Source organism: Chrysoperla carnea, chromosome 3 (assembly GCF_905475395.1).
Source record: "Chrysoperla carnea chromosome 3, inChrCarn1.1, whole genome shotgun sequence".
Taxonomy (NCBI): domain Eukaryota; kingdom Metazoa; phylum Arthropoda; class Insecta; order Neuroptera; family Chrysopidae; genus Chrysoperla; species Chrysoperla carnea.
In genome coordinates, this window is record NC_058339.1 from 78,912,856 (window position 1) to 78,928,093 (window position 15,238).

General features: G+C 29.3%; 1 protein-coding gene and 13 non-coding genes across 14 annotated transcripts in view; 7 read left to right on the forward strand and 7 right to left on the reverse strand.

Annotated features, from left to right (window-relative positions):
* LOC123296273 (205 kDa microtubule-associated protein-like) overlaps nucleotides 1-15,238 on the reverse strand; it is a 324,574-nt gene that overhangs the window by 291,848 nt on the left and 17,488 nt on the right. The window lies entirely within an intron of this gene.
* Trnaa-agc lies at nucleotides 4,550-4,622 on the reverse strand. Its single transcript has one exon. It is a non-coding gene; the product is annotated as a tRNA-Ala (tRNA).
* Trnaa-agc lies at nucleotides 4,780-4,852 on the forward strand. Its single transcript has one exon. It is a non-coding gene; the product is annotated as a tRNA-Ala (tRNA).
* Trnaa-agc lies at nucleotides 6,777-6,849 on the forward strand. The gene has a single exon. It is a non-coding gene; the product is annotated as a tRNA-Ala (tRNA).
* Trnaa-agc lies at nucleotides 6,951-7,023 on the forward strand. Its single transcript has one exon. It is a non-coding gene; the product is annotated as a tRNA-Ala (tRNA).
* Nucleotides 7,775-7,847, reverse strand: Trnaa-agc. The gene has a single exon. It is a non-coding gene; the product is annotated as a tRNA-Ala (tRNA).
* Trnaa-agc lies at nucleotides 8,007-8,079 on the forward strand. Its single transcript has one exon. It is a non-coding gene; the product is annotated as a tRNA-Ala (tRNA).
* On the reverse strand, nucleotides 9,979-10,051 carry Trnaa-agc. The gene has a single exon. It is a non-coding gene; the product is annotated as a tRNA-Ala (tRNA).
* On the forward strand, nucleotides 10,208-10,280 carry Trnaa-agc. Its single transcript has one exon. It is a non-coding gene; the product is annotated as a tRNA-Ala (tRNA).
* Trnaa-agc lies at nucleotides 10,380-10,452 on the forward strand. The gene has a single exon. It is a non-coding gene; the product is annotated as a tRNA-Ala (tRNA).
* On the reverse strand, nucleotides 13,243-13,315 carry Trnaa-agc. The gene has a single exon. It is a non-coding gene; the product is annotated as a tRNA-Ala (tRNA).
* Nucleotides 13,415-13,487, reverse strand: Trnaa-agc. The gene has a single exon. It is a non-coding gene; the product is annotated as a tRNA-Ala (tRNA).
* Trnaa-agc lies at nucleotides 13,587-13,659 on the reverse strand. Its single transcript has one exon. It is a non-coding gene; the product is annotated as a tRNA-Ala (tRNA).
* On the forward strand, nucleotides 13,834-13,906 carry Trnaa-agc. Its single transcript has one exon. It is a non-coding gene; the product is annotated as a tRNA-Ala (tRNA).

Below are 15,238 nucleotides of genomic sequence, written 5' to 3' on the forward strand. Positions count from 1 at the left end.
TTTACAAAAACAAACACCTTTTGCATAACATGTTATGTGTTTATTGATTTGTACGCGTTGAAACATGAATTGAAATCTCCAAAGACAAAATGTACCAAAAATTTCTCGTTACTTACCGAATATAAAAAATTAAGATATTTTCTTGGACAAATGTTGAATTAAAATGGTGTATCCACAAATTACAAAAAAATTTCGCACACCGTTTAATTGTAAGTAAAAAAACAAATTTTAGCCACGATTAAAAATAGAAAAAATATCACACTTCCACAAATCTTATATCCAATTAAATAAATAAATATAATAAATTAGCCAATTATTTTGGTAAAAACACTTCTTAAAAATTAAAAAACAAACACTTTTTAAAAAAATATTAAAAAATTTCAATAAAAAAAAATATTAATAAAATTGCAACAAAGCGCAATTTATTTATTTTTGGTGTAAAAATTTTATGCTTTTGGGTTTTTGACTCTCTGTATCTGAGTGTATCGTGGAATGGTAAGATCGACAATGTAGACTTAGAAGTCAGTGTCCCGATTGATATTATATTCGAGATTGTGGAGAGAAATGTGTAAGCTTGTCAGACTATGAAACATACATACACACATACATAAACATTGTATGCCACCCGCACTAAATAAATCTCTCGCATAGAAAAACAAGGAGGGAACTATACATTCATATTGCGCATAACTTACCTTCCACGCGCATTCAATGAACGAGACGGTAAACTAACATATTACACTATAGGTACACGGTTGCATTTTTTTTTATTACAAAGCTATCGCGTGTTGCATGACATTACGGTCTGTACAATAATATTCATAATAAACTGAACCTAGATAATAAGAAAATTTCTATGGAAGGACAACACTTCTATTTGATGGAAGTCAAACTAGAAAATACAGCACGGAACATTTCTCTAGGACGGCAACTAACTTTAATTGAAATTTTATATCGTCGTCAACTTTAAAAAAAAAATAATTTTTGTTATGTCAACGATATTTGGATCAAATTTTGAGTCCAAATTGCTCTATCAACGAAAGAAAAAGAGAAGTTAAAGCATAAATGTTAATTAAAAAATATTATATTACAAGGAAAAATAATTTTTTTATAATAGTTTAAGTCTTAATCAATCGTATAGTGAAGTTTCAATCGTACTTTACCGAGCAAATTTTTGTGAAAAAATTCTTCAAAAATGTTAACATTTGTTGACAGTCTTAAGAGAAAGTAAGACCATACCAACTTTTTTTGAATTTTACTATCAGTTATCGATTAGGTGGAGTGAAAAAAAGCTGAAAATTAGTTTTTCGAAATATTCAGGTTTCTGTTTTTGCATTAAAATATTTAAGTTACCGTGAAATTTATTGAGAAATAAATAATAAACTGAAAAAAGTAGCAGTAAATACTTTGATTTAAGACAATATTTTCTTGCTATACTTTTTAATTTTTAAGAAGTCAAATACTTATTTTATTGAATTAAGAAATCCTTTCGCCACCATAGTTAATTTTAAAAAAATGCACAATTTACATCCAGTCAGTGAAAGAAGTATCTTAAGATATTTTTTATATAGATATCAAGAATGAATCGTTGGCTAAGGAACATTTATCGGGGAAACGTAATGGAGAAAGTTAACGTTATTTTTGACCAAATTAACAAACGAAAATTGGTTAATCGATTTTTATCATATTTAAAAAAAACTTGCAAAAGGTTTATAATTAGGGTAAAATTGAGCATAAATTAGAAAAATTAACGAATTTAATGTTATTCCTCTTAGAGAATTCGATAGTCAAAAACCCACCAAGAGAAGTGATAAGACGTAAAGAAAGCAAGGCCATAAAGAATAAAATCATCGACCTTAAAATCGTTTTAAACAAATTTCATTGCAGTCCAATAAAATTTTGCACAATTTTATTTCAAAATCTGAAAATTTAATTTGGGACAGTGCATTAACTACGTGGCTGAATTTCAGTCTCTTTGGAACCACTTCCTTCTTCCATGTAGGCTATCTTAGCTTTTAGTAAGATTCCCCCTCTCTCCACGGATCTAACATTTTTTTTATTATCAAGTCAAGAAGACATTTTGTATTTCCTGAAACACTTGCATTACGATATTGTGTTATATTCCATATAACGCAACTTTAAGTTATTTCCTTTGTGCCAAAAATGTCAAAAAATATATATGTAGGAAACTAACGTAGCTTTTGTACCAATCCCCTCGATCCTTGACCGGGCCAGGTAGTTTATGGATGCTCTCTTTGGCTCAGCAAAATTTTTACCCTAGATTCTATAACAGAGAAACGACAAAAAATGAGAAACGTCTAATTTAGTCGACTTAAAAACAGGCAATTCAGAGACATTCACTAGAACACAGAAAAGGGAAAGAGGAGGAGTTCGTAAATCTAGTCTCTAATAAAGTTACTTAAAAATATAGATTGTTTCAAAATCTCTTGAACATCATTGTACATAACTTAAAATAAGACTAGAACTACAATTTACAATGTATATACTAAAATTGTAGTAGTTCGTCTTTGGGGTAACCCCATTGCTCGATGTATGGAAGTGAGTGACCAATTGTTTTAAAATTCAACCTGTTCCCAATTCATAAAATTATTATCGGTTGATTTCCCACAGTTAAGGGTGAAAGTCATTGTAAATTGGATATACGTTATATTGCTTGCTTTATACATCTACTTTATAGTTAATACGTCTGACATGTGGTCTGCTTGTATTGTGGATTACACGTATGTGTGTCGTAAAATTAAAATCATATACATATAATTAAAAAGTTCTATAATAAATTTATTACAATGTTACTCTGTTATTCAACACCTTTTGGAAAATCTGTTTGAAATAGTTTTAGAATTTATTTTTTTTAATTAAAATTAGGTAGGGATGAAGTACGTCTGGCATCTGGAAGCAGCATTCCCGAAAAAAGCTACAAAAATTGCTGAATATTTTAATAAGATTTACTTTTATGATTAAAGACAGAAATTCAGCTCTTTGCTATTGAAACATAATTAGCTTTGAAACTTTCCATAAAACAAATTATTGATAGTTTTCATTTTAGGGTTACATAAACGTAATTTATATCAGAAACTGACACCGTTTATACAAACGAAATTTAGGAAAATAACGCTTTTATAATGGAATATAAGAGATTTCGATGCAAGTCAAATTTACAAATAAAAATTACATATTATATTATTAATTATATCATAATTAACCAGTTAACATTTTAGGGGCCTTCAGAGAACTGAAAAAAAAAATATTTTAAAGATATTTTAACATTGATCCTTATGGGAAATCACAGATTTTATTTTATTTCCAAAACTGGACGTTCAGATTTTCAGTTCTCTGAAGGCCCCTAAAAACTGGTTTAACTGGTTAATTATGATGTAATAATGGACAACTATGCCAAGTTTCATTAAATTCTGAATGCAAAGTCTATTACCATAGTACTATCTTAAAAACTTTTGAACAAAAAAAGAAATTAATTAACATTCAATTTAAAATAACTACATTTTAAATTTAAAATAAATGAATTAGCGGATGATTGATTATAATTTAAAAAAATCGAATGATTTAATCATTTATAGAATTTTACTCACAATATCAAAGTATAATAAAAATTAAATTCATTTATATTATACGATTGATTTACAATTTAAATAACTTTATATAGGCATTTCATACAAAAACGTATAAAACAACTTGATATGAGTGTAAAGCTAACTGAGAAAACTATGATACCGCTAGCTAGCGGTAAAAACGAGAAATATTACATGCTATATTTATAAAATAAATTGTATTTGTCAACGTGCCTACGTTTTTCATTTACTTTTTTTGATTTGTTTACGCAAACACTGTAAATTTATGTCATGTGGTTGGAATTAATATTTTGCACGATTTCTATACTCCGTTCATGATGGGAGACATTTTTTTAAACATTTCAAATTTTCAGCTAAATGTAATTATTCTGTTCCTGACACAAAGTAAAAGAAGTACGTTTATAATTTTCAGATTGCTCTTGAAAACTCACTCTTGGAATAAAACATATCATCCCAAAATTTTGACTCTAGTCGAAATAGTACTCAAAATTTTCAACTAATTAAAGAATTTCAAAATTATTTCAATTTCAGTATATTTGATATATAAATCAATACAATACATGAGTAAATCACAAAAACAAAACAATTTTATTTAAGTCTATTAGATTATCAGAAAATATTGTTGTTTATTATTCGATTCTACAGCATTTTCGATTCTACTAAGTTTTAACATGTTTCGTTTCGATTCTACTAAGTTTTAACACGCCTTTGTTTTTTGCGATAACTTATTCTATTCCGCGATTATTTAATAACAAATTCTTAACTTATTACAATAATTTAGGTAGCTCGATAGCACTTTTAAGGATTCATTTTCGAAGTTTTATTATAACTGTCTAACACAATAATTGGGGTCATAAACTTACCCTAACTACCTACCAAATTATTAAAAAATAATATCATTAATAAATAATGTAATAAAGGCAAGAATCAAAAATTTAATTTGGAGATGCTGGGTATCGATCCCAGTACCTCTCACATGCTAAGCGAGCGCTCTACCATCTGAGCTACATCCCCGGTTGATAATCGAACTGAATTATTGATACAAAATACTCTGAATGCACAAATGAAAGTATTTCTTCAAAAGGTGTGGTCTACCTCCAGGCTTATTGCTTGTTATCAAATTTTACAATCAAAATTATTTTTATATTTTATAAATAAGATTTTAGTTTAAGGGGACGTAGCTCAGATGGTAGAGCGCTCGCTTAGCATGTGAGAGGTACCGGGATCGATACCCGGCGTCTCCAAATTATATATTTTTTAATTTCAAAGGTTATTATATTAATTTAAAAATTCATTTCTGCATGAATCTTTCAATTTGACTTATCAAACTAAGAAGGTACATTTTTAATTGACACTATAATGATAATAACAGATTCATGTTTAACCCTCGAACTAAAAAAAGAAGTGTTATAAGTTTGACCGCTATGTGTGTGTGTCTGCCTGTGGCATTGTAGCGTCTAAACGGATGAACCGATTTTAATTTTTTTTGTTTCATTTGAAAGGAAATTTAATGGAGAGAGTTCTTAGATACGTTTCAGGTGCGAGTTAGTTTCGTATCCGAAAATTTCAATGGGCTTTTTAATTTTGTAAATTTCACTTGTACCATACTTGTGTCCAAAACAGAGAGAGAACAGAAAGAGCTAAGAGGCTACTCAATGAATGGTAAGAAAAACCTTATTTTTAAATACACAGCAACGGAAGTAATCATAAGAAATTGTCTAGTTGCGGTGAGCGCGAGAGATCATCAGTTTTATCGAGCCTATCCTAGAGAATCGACATATTTGTGTTTTTAGACAAGATTATGTTAACGGACTGGAAGAAACAGTAGAGATAGGCAGTTATGTAATAATCTTTGCTGTAGTCTAGAAATGTTTAGTCTAGAAAAGTTAAGGTATAAAAAATATGAACGAGTTGCTTAAATAGAGAATAGTGGGCCTTTTAAAACTGTCTTTTCAATCAAACCTACTAATTATACAAACTCATGAATAACTTCGTATCGTAATGTGCAGAGAAGATGAATATTAATTGAATTTTAAAGCATACACACTATATATTTTATATGCAGTTGAATAAAATAATGATATAATTAAATAGATTCAAATTACTACAACAAAAAATTTTTAATTTATGAGCGGTGATGAATCAATTTTAATAATATATTTACATGTTAATAAGCATACCATACCATGCCCAAGACCAGTACTATTAATTATATAAACCTATCACTGATTATATATTGGCCTTTCTCTAACTCTTAGTCTAAGCAAATTAGACATTTGTATACTTTAATTTAATTCTAAAAATACACTTAGACAAAAGTTGTACAGTTTGATGATGGACATCAGATTTGACAAGTTCTGACATCAGATTGGATATAGTTCTTCGGGTTTCTATAACAGCCTATAACTGCCAATTAAGATCCTAAACGGTAAGAGATAGAATAACACTTCAAATTAGAAAGTTGATCCTCATAAAAAACTAACAATTTTTTTTAAACATTTTTCGAAAAACGTTAGCTTTCGGAGGAAATTCGACTTAAATTGCATTTAATCGAAAGAAAATATGTTTATTGATAATTGTTGGTCAAAGTCATGGACACAGGCGAATTAATAATTTGTCAAATGCTATGAGAGTACGGATCCCGAAAATCAAAAACAAATTAAAAACCTTCAATCTTTATGTTTCAGAATTTAAAGAAAATTCACTAATAATTAACTTGCTAAATTGCTTGGGCTATCTACAGTCTAATCTCCTCTATGCATACATACAATCTTTTACACTTGTTTTACTTTATAATTGTGCCTTCTAGTGTAGTGACCTATCTCAATATCCTCAACACTACCAGTTGGTCAAATCAAATTCACGCCTCCAACAGAAACCGGTTATCTATTTATTATTTATTTATACTATCTATAAATAGCATACGATTGAGAAAAAAATACTAATGTTGGAGGCGCCGGGTATCGATCCCAATAACTCTCGCATGTTAAGCGAGCGCTCTACCATTTCAACAACGCCCTTCTGGTTCTGCCAATTGTTTTTGAATAAAAAATTGAAAATGAAAGGTTATTGAATTATTATAAATGTTATGGACCACACCTTATGACTGCTCTACTTTCTTTAAACAAATTTACAATAAATATTATTTTTTAAATTTAATTCTCACAAGGGGACGTAGCTCAGATGGTAGAGCGCTCGCTTAGCATGTGAGAGGTACCGGGATCGATACCCGGCGTCTCCAATTTATACTTTTTCTTGATTTCAAAGTTATATTTTTAAAATGTAACAATTCAATTTTGCTTAAATCATTCATTTTGACTTATCATCCTATGAAGTGTAACAGGGGACGTAGCTCAAATGGTAGAGCGCTCGCTTAGCATGTGAGAGGTACCGGGATCGATACCCGGCGTCTCCAATTTAATTTTTCTTCTTTATTTCAATGGCGTATTTTTTAATTTAAAAATTTAATTATGCTTGGATCGTTCAATTTCACTTATCAATTTTAAAGTGTAACAGGGGACATAGCTCAATGGTAGTGTGCTCGGTTAGCACGTGAGAGGTGCCGTGATTGATACCCGGCGGTTCTAATTATATATTTTTGGTATTCAACAGCTTTATTTTGTTTGTTACTTTCAATTTATTAAATCCATCTTAGTAACTTAAAAAGTGCACTTAAGACGATTTTACGTTCACATAGCAAAAAAGGTATCACAAATGATATCCGGAACGTCCAAAAATTATTTTTCTTTACATAACAATGGATATTGTAAGTAAACTCTCACCTCGAAAATTGATTTTTAACATCTATAAATTTAAAGATTAAGTGTACAGATTGACAGTCAAATTGAAGCATGACCATTCGTAAATAAGAACAGGCCGTCGAATTTATGAAATTCTTTTAACGAAAACTAACTAAATTAACATATTTATAGTAACCAAACTATAGTAAATAAGAATATCTAGAGATTCTATATGCAGCAAAGGTTGTTAAAAATTGTATGCATTTCTTAAATATTTTAATTTCGATTAACTTTTGCAATTTAAGTTGTCTTAAAATATAGTCCCCTGTTAAACTTCACAGTTTGATAAGTCAAATTGAAAGATTCAAGGACAATTAAATTTTTAAATTTAAAAATACACTATTGAAATAAAGAAAAAATTTAAATTGGAGATGCTGGGTATCGATCCCAGTTCCTCTCACATGCTAAGCGAGCGCTCTACCATCTGAGCTACATCCCCGGTTGATAAGTGAACTGAATTCTTGATATAAAATGTTCTGAATGCACAAATGAAAGTATTTCTTCAAAAGGTGTGGTCTACCTCCAGGCTTATTGCTTGTTATCAAATTTTACAATCAAAATTATGTTTATATTTTTTATAAATAAATTTTTAGTATAAGGGGACGTAGCTCAGATGGTAGAGCGCTCGCTTAGCATGTGAGAGGTACCGGGATCGATACCCGGCGTCTCCAATTTATATTTTTTCTTTATTTCAAAGGTGTATATTTTTATTAAAAAATTTAATTGTTCTTGAATCTTTCAATTTGACTTGTCAAACTGTGAAGTTTAACAGGGGACGTAGCTTAAATGGTAAAGCGCTCGCTTAGCATGTGAGAGGTAACGGGATCGATACCCGGCGTCTCCAAATATTATACTTTTTGTAAGCCGATTGTATTAATGATATCGCCTATTATTCATTTTGATAGATTATCCTATATTTTCCAATCTTTAGTAAAACACTTATTATGACTAAATTTTGTTGAATAGATGAAGTAAGAAGAATTTCGGATTAAAAATGCAACTAAATTTCATTCTGAATTACAAAGAATGATCTTCTACATCGAAACATACAATTTCTACATACGATGAAATTAATATCTTACTTAGCAACAATAAACAAACAATAAAAACAAAACATTACAATTATCCATGATTTGTTTTATCTAAATACCAATTGAATGTAATAACCAAGCTACAGCTAAGTCGTTCATAAGCATCTGCAGTTGAATGCACATTTTATGCTTGACTGATTGATTGCAATGCACTTGACTTTTTGCAGGCGATGCGCCTCATATCTTTCAGCAAGCGCATACACCACACCATCCGTAAATTGTAATAATTTTTTTAAATATCAATACTTACTTATAATAATAATATTGTGAACGTATAAGATGTATAATTTTAATTCTTAAACATCATTAAATTTTTATTAAATAATTGTTTTTAAGTTTATTATCGTGCCGAACCGCAAACAAATGATATCTAGTATCTACTACTATTATTAATTGTTACTAAGCAAGCTAAATGAATAGTGTAAACTACTTTCAAAAAAGGAAGTTGTGGCCTTTTAACCAACACTTTAATAGACTAGATAAACACACTGTATAATTGTTTCAAATCATTATAAAAAAATAAAAATTAAATTTTCAAAGCAGTAAAGGTATAATTTGAAAACATTGGGTAACGATCACGGTACCTCTCACATCCTAAGCAGGCCCTCTAACATTTCAGCTACATTTCCTATTGTAAATCACGCTTAAAAAAATCATATTACAAGCAACAATCAAAATTTAAATGTCAATGTATACCTCAAAACATATATAAGTAAAAACAAACAATAGACAGAGTTAATTGATGAAATATCCTGTATAAAAAGCGTTGAATGTCAGTACAAGCATTATTCTTATAAACTATAAGAGTTTAAACTAGTGAAATTTAAAAAAATTTAAAAACCCCAGAGATATTTTTTGGGTACGAAAACCTAAACTTGCACCTGAAACGTATCTAAGAACAATCTCCATTAAATTACCTTTTCCTTAAAGAGTTCTCCAAACTGAACTGATTTTGAGGATCATCTAACTAAGAACATCGATCGTAAATCGTTCAATCTAAGTTCAATCAATTATATTCATATAATTATTGTACATATTTAATTACAATATTAATCAATATTATGAGTTACGTTCAAGAAATAGTTAATTTATTTTTTGTTTTGATTGTCAGCACGATTTGTTAACTAGGACATACTTCAGATTACAAGAAATTATAAGAAAAGATTTATTTACTGTCTACAAGCATGTTTGGATTTTAATACGCTGCAAGATAAATTACATGTTGAAAAATTAATGGTCTACGAAAAGATTAAACAATTCGAAAAATACAATTCTTAAGAAAATATTGGATCTCTTTAAGAAAGTCCTATCGAAAACCGGAATGAAAAAAGTGAATCAGAAACAGTGAGTGTCTAGGAAAATTTTAGAATAGCTATTGATCCGCTGATATCGAGAATGCTAACAGAAGAAGACAATTGTTAAATATGTTTAAACGAATCACAATATGAGAATAAGTACAAAAAATAAATACAAAATAATTGGAGATGCTGGGTATCGATCCCAGTACCTCTCACATGCTAAGCGAGCGCTCTACCATCTGAGCTACATCCCCTGTTGATAAATGAACTGAATTATTGATATAAAATGTTCCGAATGCACAAATGAAAGTATTTCTTCAAAAGGTGTGGTCTACCTCCAGGCTTATTGCTTGTTATCAAATACAATCAAAATTATGTTTATATTTTTTATAAATAAATTTTTAGCATAAGGGGACGTAGCTCAGATGGTAGAGCGCTCGCTTAGCATGTGAGAGGTACCGGGATCGATACCCGGCGTCTCCAATTTATATTTTTCTTTATTTCAAAAGTATATTTTTAAATTTAATAATTCAATTCTGCATGAATCTTTCAATTTGACTTATCAAACTGTTAAGCGTAACAGGGGGCGTAGCTCAAATGGTAGAGCGCTCGCTTAGCATGTGAGAGGTACCGGGATCGATACCCGGCGTCTCCAATTTATATTTTTCTTTATTTCAAAAGTGTATATTTATATTTAACAATTCAATTTCGCTAGAATCTTTCAATTTTACTTACCAAACTGTAAAACATAACAGGGGACGTAGCTCAAATGGTAGAGCGCTCACTTAGCATGAAAGAGGAACAGGGATCGATACCCAGCGTCTCCAAATTACATTTTGAAGATATATTTTTTATTTGGCGTAATCGTCTTTTACGATGAATTTTATAAAATGTGACGCAAACAAAAAAAAAGTAGATATTCGCTAAATATAAGTAGAATGTGTCGGGATCGATAATCGGCGTGTCGTATCGTATTTATGAAAATCGAAAATATATTTCAACTAGAAATTTTTTTTAATTTTTTTTATCATTATATGTTTCGTGAAACGGAAATTATTTTTTCATATTCGAATGAGGAAAATTGAATTATGAAGACGGAAGATGATATTGTATGTATGAAGTAAATGAATAATTATTTTCCCTTGGGAATCATCATTTAGAATATTTCTTATAGCATTTAGTGTGTATTATGTGAGTCTGTTATTCAACTTATCGGTAACATTATCCACCTTGTTAAGAGCAAATTCGTGTTTAGTACATCAAATTTGTTATATGCACAATATAACGTAGATCTAATATTAGTGCAGTAAATCTAGGTAAAAAAAAAGTGTTTATTCACCAACTTTTAGGTTTTGGACTGGCTTACAACAAACAAATAAGGCTATATTTCTTTCCTCTTCTCAGAAAGAGAAAATTCTACAGAGAATGTTAAATGAGACAGTTGAAACATAGAAAAGTTAAACTAATACGAATAGTGTAGGCGCTGAGTTTGACCCGCTGAATTCGAATTTTTAGCTTGTTCATCGATCAGTATGTGGAGGGGTAATTTTTATAAGCTAATTAATTGTTTATAGTGTAGTATTTTTCATAATTCTCAAAGCTCTTCCTTTTATTTAAAATTAACCGATTTAAGTTTAAAGACGAAGGATGGTGGTAAATCTAGAAAATTTACAAATCTTTGAAACATCAAAAACTATTTAAACATCATCACCAAAAAATTGAAAAATTTAGATATGCAAAATCTAGATTTTTTCGACTATGTCATTTACATGCTTTTCCATAGTAAGATGAATTGTACTAAAATTATGGGATTAGTTTTTGATATAAAAATAAAATCTTTAAAATGTGTAACGGTTTTATGTAATTTGTTTTAAATCGTGATGATGTCTGAGTCTTTAATTTATGATTTATTTTTTTAGTCTGGTAGCTTAGGAAAACTTTTGTAAAACATGTGCTATGGAAAATAATAACTAAAAATATTTTGGATTACTGTAAATTGATTGTGAGTCAAATATGTATTTGTGTTTTCATTAAGAAAAAAAGGGTACCTGAGTTAAATTGTAAAATATATCAGAATTAACCTGAGGGTTTGAATTGTATCGATTTCGAATATTGTTACAAATTTCACGTGTCAACAATTCCTGAGTTCCTGTTACAAGCCCCTTAATGCATATGTTTCTGCCCATCTGCTCAAATAATTCATTACAACTGCAATGTATAAATTCCCCTAGTATTATTTTTAGAAAGTCATCAACATCAAAAAAGAATTCAGGAAAAACCATGAACATCAATGTTTTTCCAACAGACTGGATCTGCTTTAAACAATTGGTCCAGATAGACTGGTGCGTCCGCCTTATAAACGTTGACGTGACATATGATAACCAAAATGTGAGAGAACACGAGGTACATCTCCTTCTTTTTGTTAATTTTCGAACACTTTATCATCGATAAGTTGCTTGGTAGTGGCCGCCTCAAGTTGTTCTGTTGCCTCTTCCGATTCATCTATCATCTTAACACCAGTGGGAAGATTTTTTCACTCCATTACCACTTATGGTGCTAGTTGACTGCCTGCCTGTACGATTGTTTAATGCTGATTTATAAAATACAACCTAACACTTTCTTCTGATATGCTCAACTTTTCCTCAATTTTAGTAAAGAAGTGACTTATTTAAGTTGTTGGCAAATTTTCCCATTATTTTCCCCAGCACATATTTTAATACACTTTTCCATAGTTGCCTAAGCTACCAGACTCGATTATTTTATTTAAGAACTTTTTAAATGGTTCGCTTTTTTGGGGTCAAGTGTGATGTTTATTGGCGTGTAAATCAAAAGTTCTGGTAAAATCATGTATTTTAGTAATATGTACTATGATAATATATAAATTTTTTTATTAAGCTGGATAGCATTAAAAAATAATACAGTCAATATCATCATATTCATGAAATAATTAAGTGCTCGCACAGCCTTAACAATCATTCAAATATAAATAAACGAGATAATAATTTTCAGCTACATTTTCCAATGAAAAATAAAATAAAACAAATTTAATTTTGTAATGTAATTAAAAAGTTCCCTCCTGCATTGAATAATAATGCAACGGTATATGATCAAAGTATTTGATTGCATCCTATAATTATGGTTTGGCAATAAAAATTAATTGAATTGTTTATCTGCTGATAAGTGAAGTCATAAATAATTGCGACATCATTTATAATTCATATAATTGTTTAATGAACTTTTTTAAATACATACTACTGTCTGAGGTTTTTTAATTGCCATGGAATATCATCCAAAGAAAAATCTTATTAAATAAAAGTAAAATATTCAAAGAATTAGAGACGCCAGGTATCGTTCACGGTACATCTCACACAAATTGTAACCTTCAAGCAGAATTAAATATTGAAATACAAAAAAAAACACCTTTGAATTAAAGAAAAATATAAAGTGGAGACGCCGGGTATCGATCCCGGTACCTCTCACATGCTAAGCGAGCGCTCTACCATTTGAGCTACGTCCCCTGTTACACATTACAGGTTGATAAGTCAAAATGAATGATTTAAGCAAAATTAAATTGTTAAATTTTAAAAATATACCTTTGAAAGCAGAAAAAAATAAATTGGAGACGCCGGGTATCGATCCCGGTACCTCTCACATGCTAAGCGAGCGCTCTACCATTTGAGCTACGTCCCCTGTTACACATTACAGGTTGATAAGTCAAAATGAATGATTTAAGCAAAATTAAATTGTTAAATTTTAAAAATATACCTTTGAAAGCAGAAAAAAATAAATTGGAGACGCCGGGTATCGATCCCGGTACCTCTCACATGCTAAGCGAGCGCTCTACCATCTGAGCTACGTCCCCTGTTACATATACCAAAAAATAAAGTGTCTTGAATTTTTTTTTAAATAAACTGGTTATAAAATTTTATTATATATTGACAAAATGAATAATGAATACACCACACCTATTTAATTCACAACAAACGAAAGTGAAAGAAATTCTATTTGTTCACTTGTATCTTTAGTTTTTATAACAGGGGACGTAGCTCAGATGGTAGAGCGCTCGCTTAGCATGTGAGAGGTACCGGGATCGATACCCGGCGTCTCCAATTTATATTTTTCTCTATTTCAAAGGTGTATTTTTTAAATTTTAACAATTCAATTCACTTGTATCTTTCATTTTGAGTCCTCAAGCTTAGAAGTGTAACAGGGGACGTAGCTCAAATGGTAGAGCGCTCGCTTAGCATGTGAGAGGTACCGGGATCGATATCCGGCGTCTCCAATTTAAATTTTTTGTTATGTTAAAACTGTATCTGCCTATTTCTTTCAATTTGACTTAGTCTACTGGAGGGTATAACAGAGAATGTGGGTTAAATGTTAGAGTATCGTTTGTGAAAGAAATCAGAATCGTTTCTCTGGGGTCTCCAAATTATATTTTATTCAAATTCGTCTTTTAAATATTAATAGTATTTTTCCAGAAGTTGCTATTCATAAAATATACCTTGTGAAAAAAGTTGTAGAGATGAAAAACTAAAAATTTAATAATTAAAATTTGGAGAAATTGTTCTTAAACATGTTAAGAATTCACAATTAAATTTTTTTAAATTAAGCAAGATTTTTTTCTTATTTTTTCCTTAATATTAATTTTAATTTTCAGTTAACATTATTTTTTTTAATAAAAATTAACGCTCTAATTATTTTTTATATAATAAACTTCAAAAAAAGTCGTTTTTCTTGAGCAATGTTAAATCTTTGTAAAAGACTAAAAATTATGGATTTCTTTCGCAATAGAACTAATTTACGGTAACTTATTTTCTGAATATTTGCATTATTTTCAGACAATGTTTTTAAAAATTAAATTGTAACTTCTTATCATAAAGTTAAGCTTAAAAACAATTTCTAAAAATTTCTTTTTCTGTAGCGCCCCAACATCCTTAATGAATAAATACAAATAAGAACATATACCGAGTGGGAAGAATTGATATCAGCTCAATATTGAAAAAAAAATGTGTATAAAACTAGGGTGCCCATACATTAAATTTCATCTATTTCGATTGGAGAATATTAACAAAAAATTATAAACGTTTCAGAAGCAAATCAAATTTTAGAAGGGAAAAACCAGCAGATTTGTGTTTAGATGTTAAAGAACGTTCCACATGAAGGCATACCAACCAACATTATTTTAATTAATTAAATAATAAAAAAATAAATAAAATATATAATATAATAATATTAAAATAAAATATAATACAAATTTCTAATTATATTTTAAAAGTTATAACTAAAATCATTATAATACTAATACATAATAATTATTATATTTATTATAATAAATATTAGGTTAATAATAAATAATATAGTTACATTTTTATTCGCTAGATTGAATATTGTTTTTTTTTTAATTTTCATAAATTAATATTTCTTAGAAATCAAAATACAGT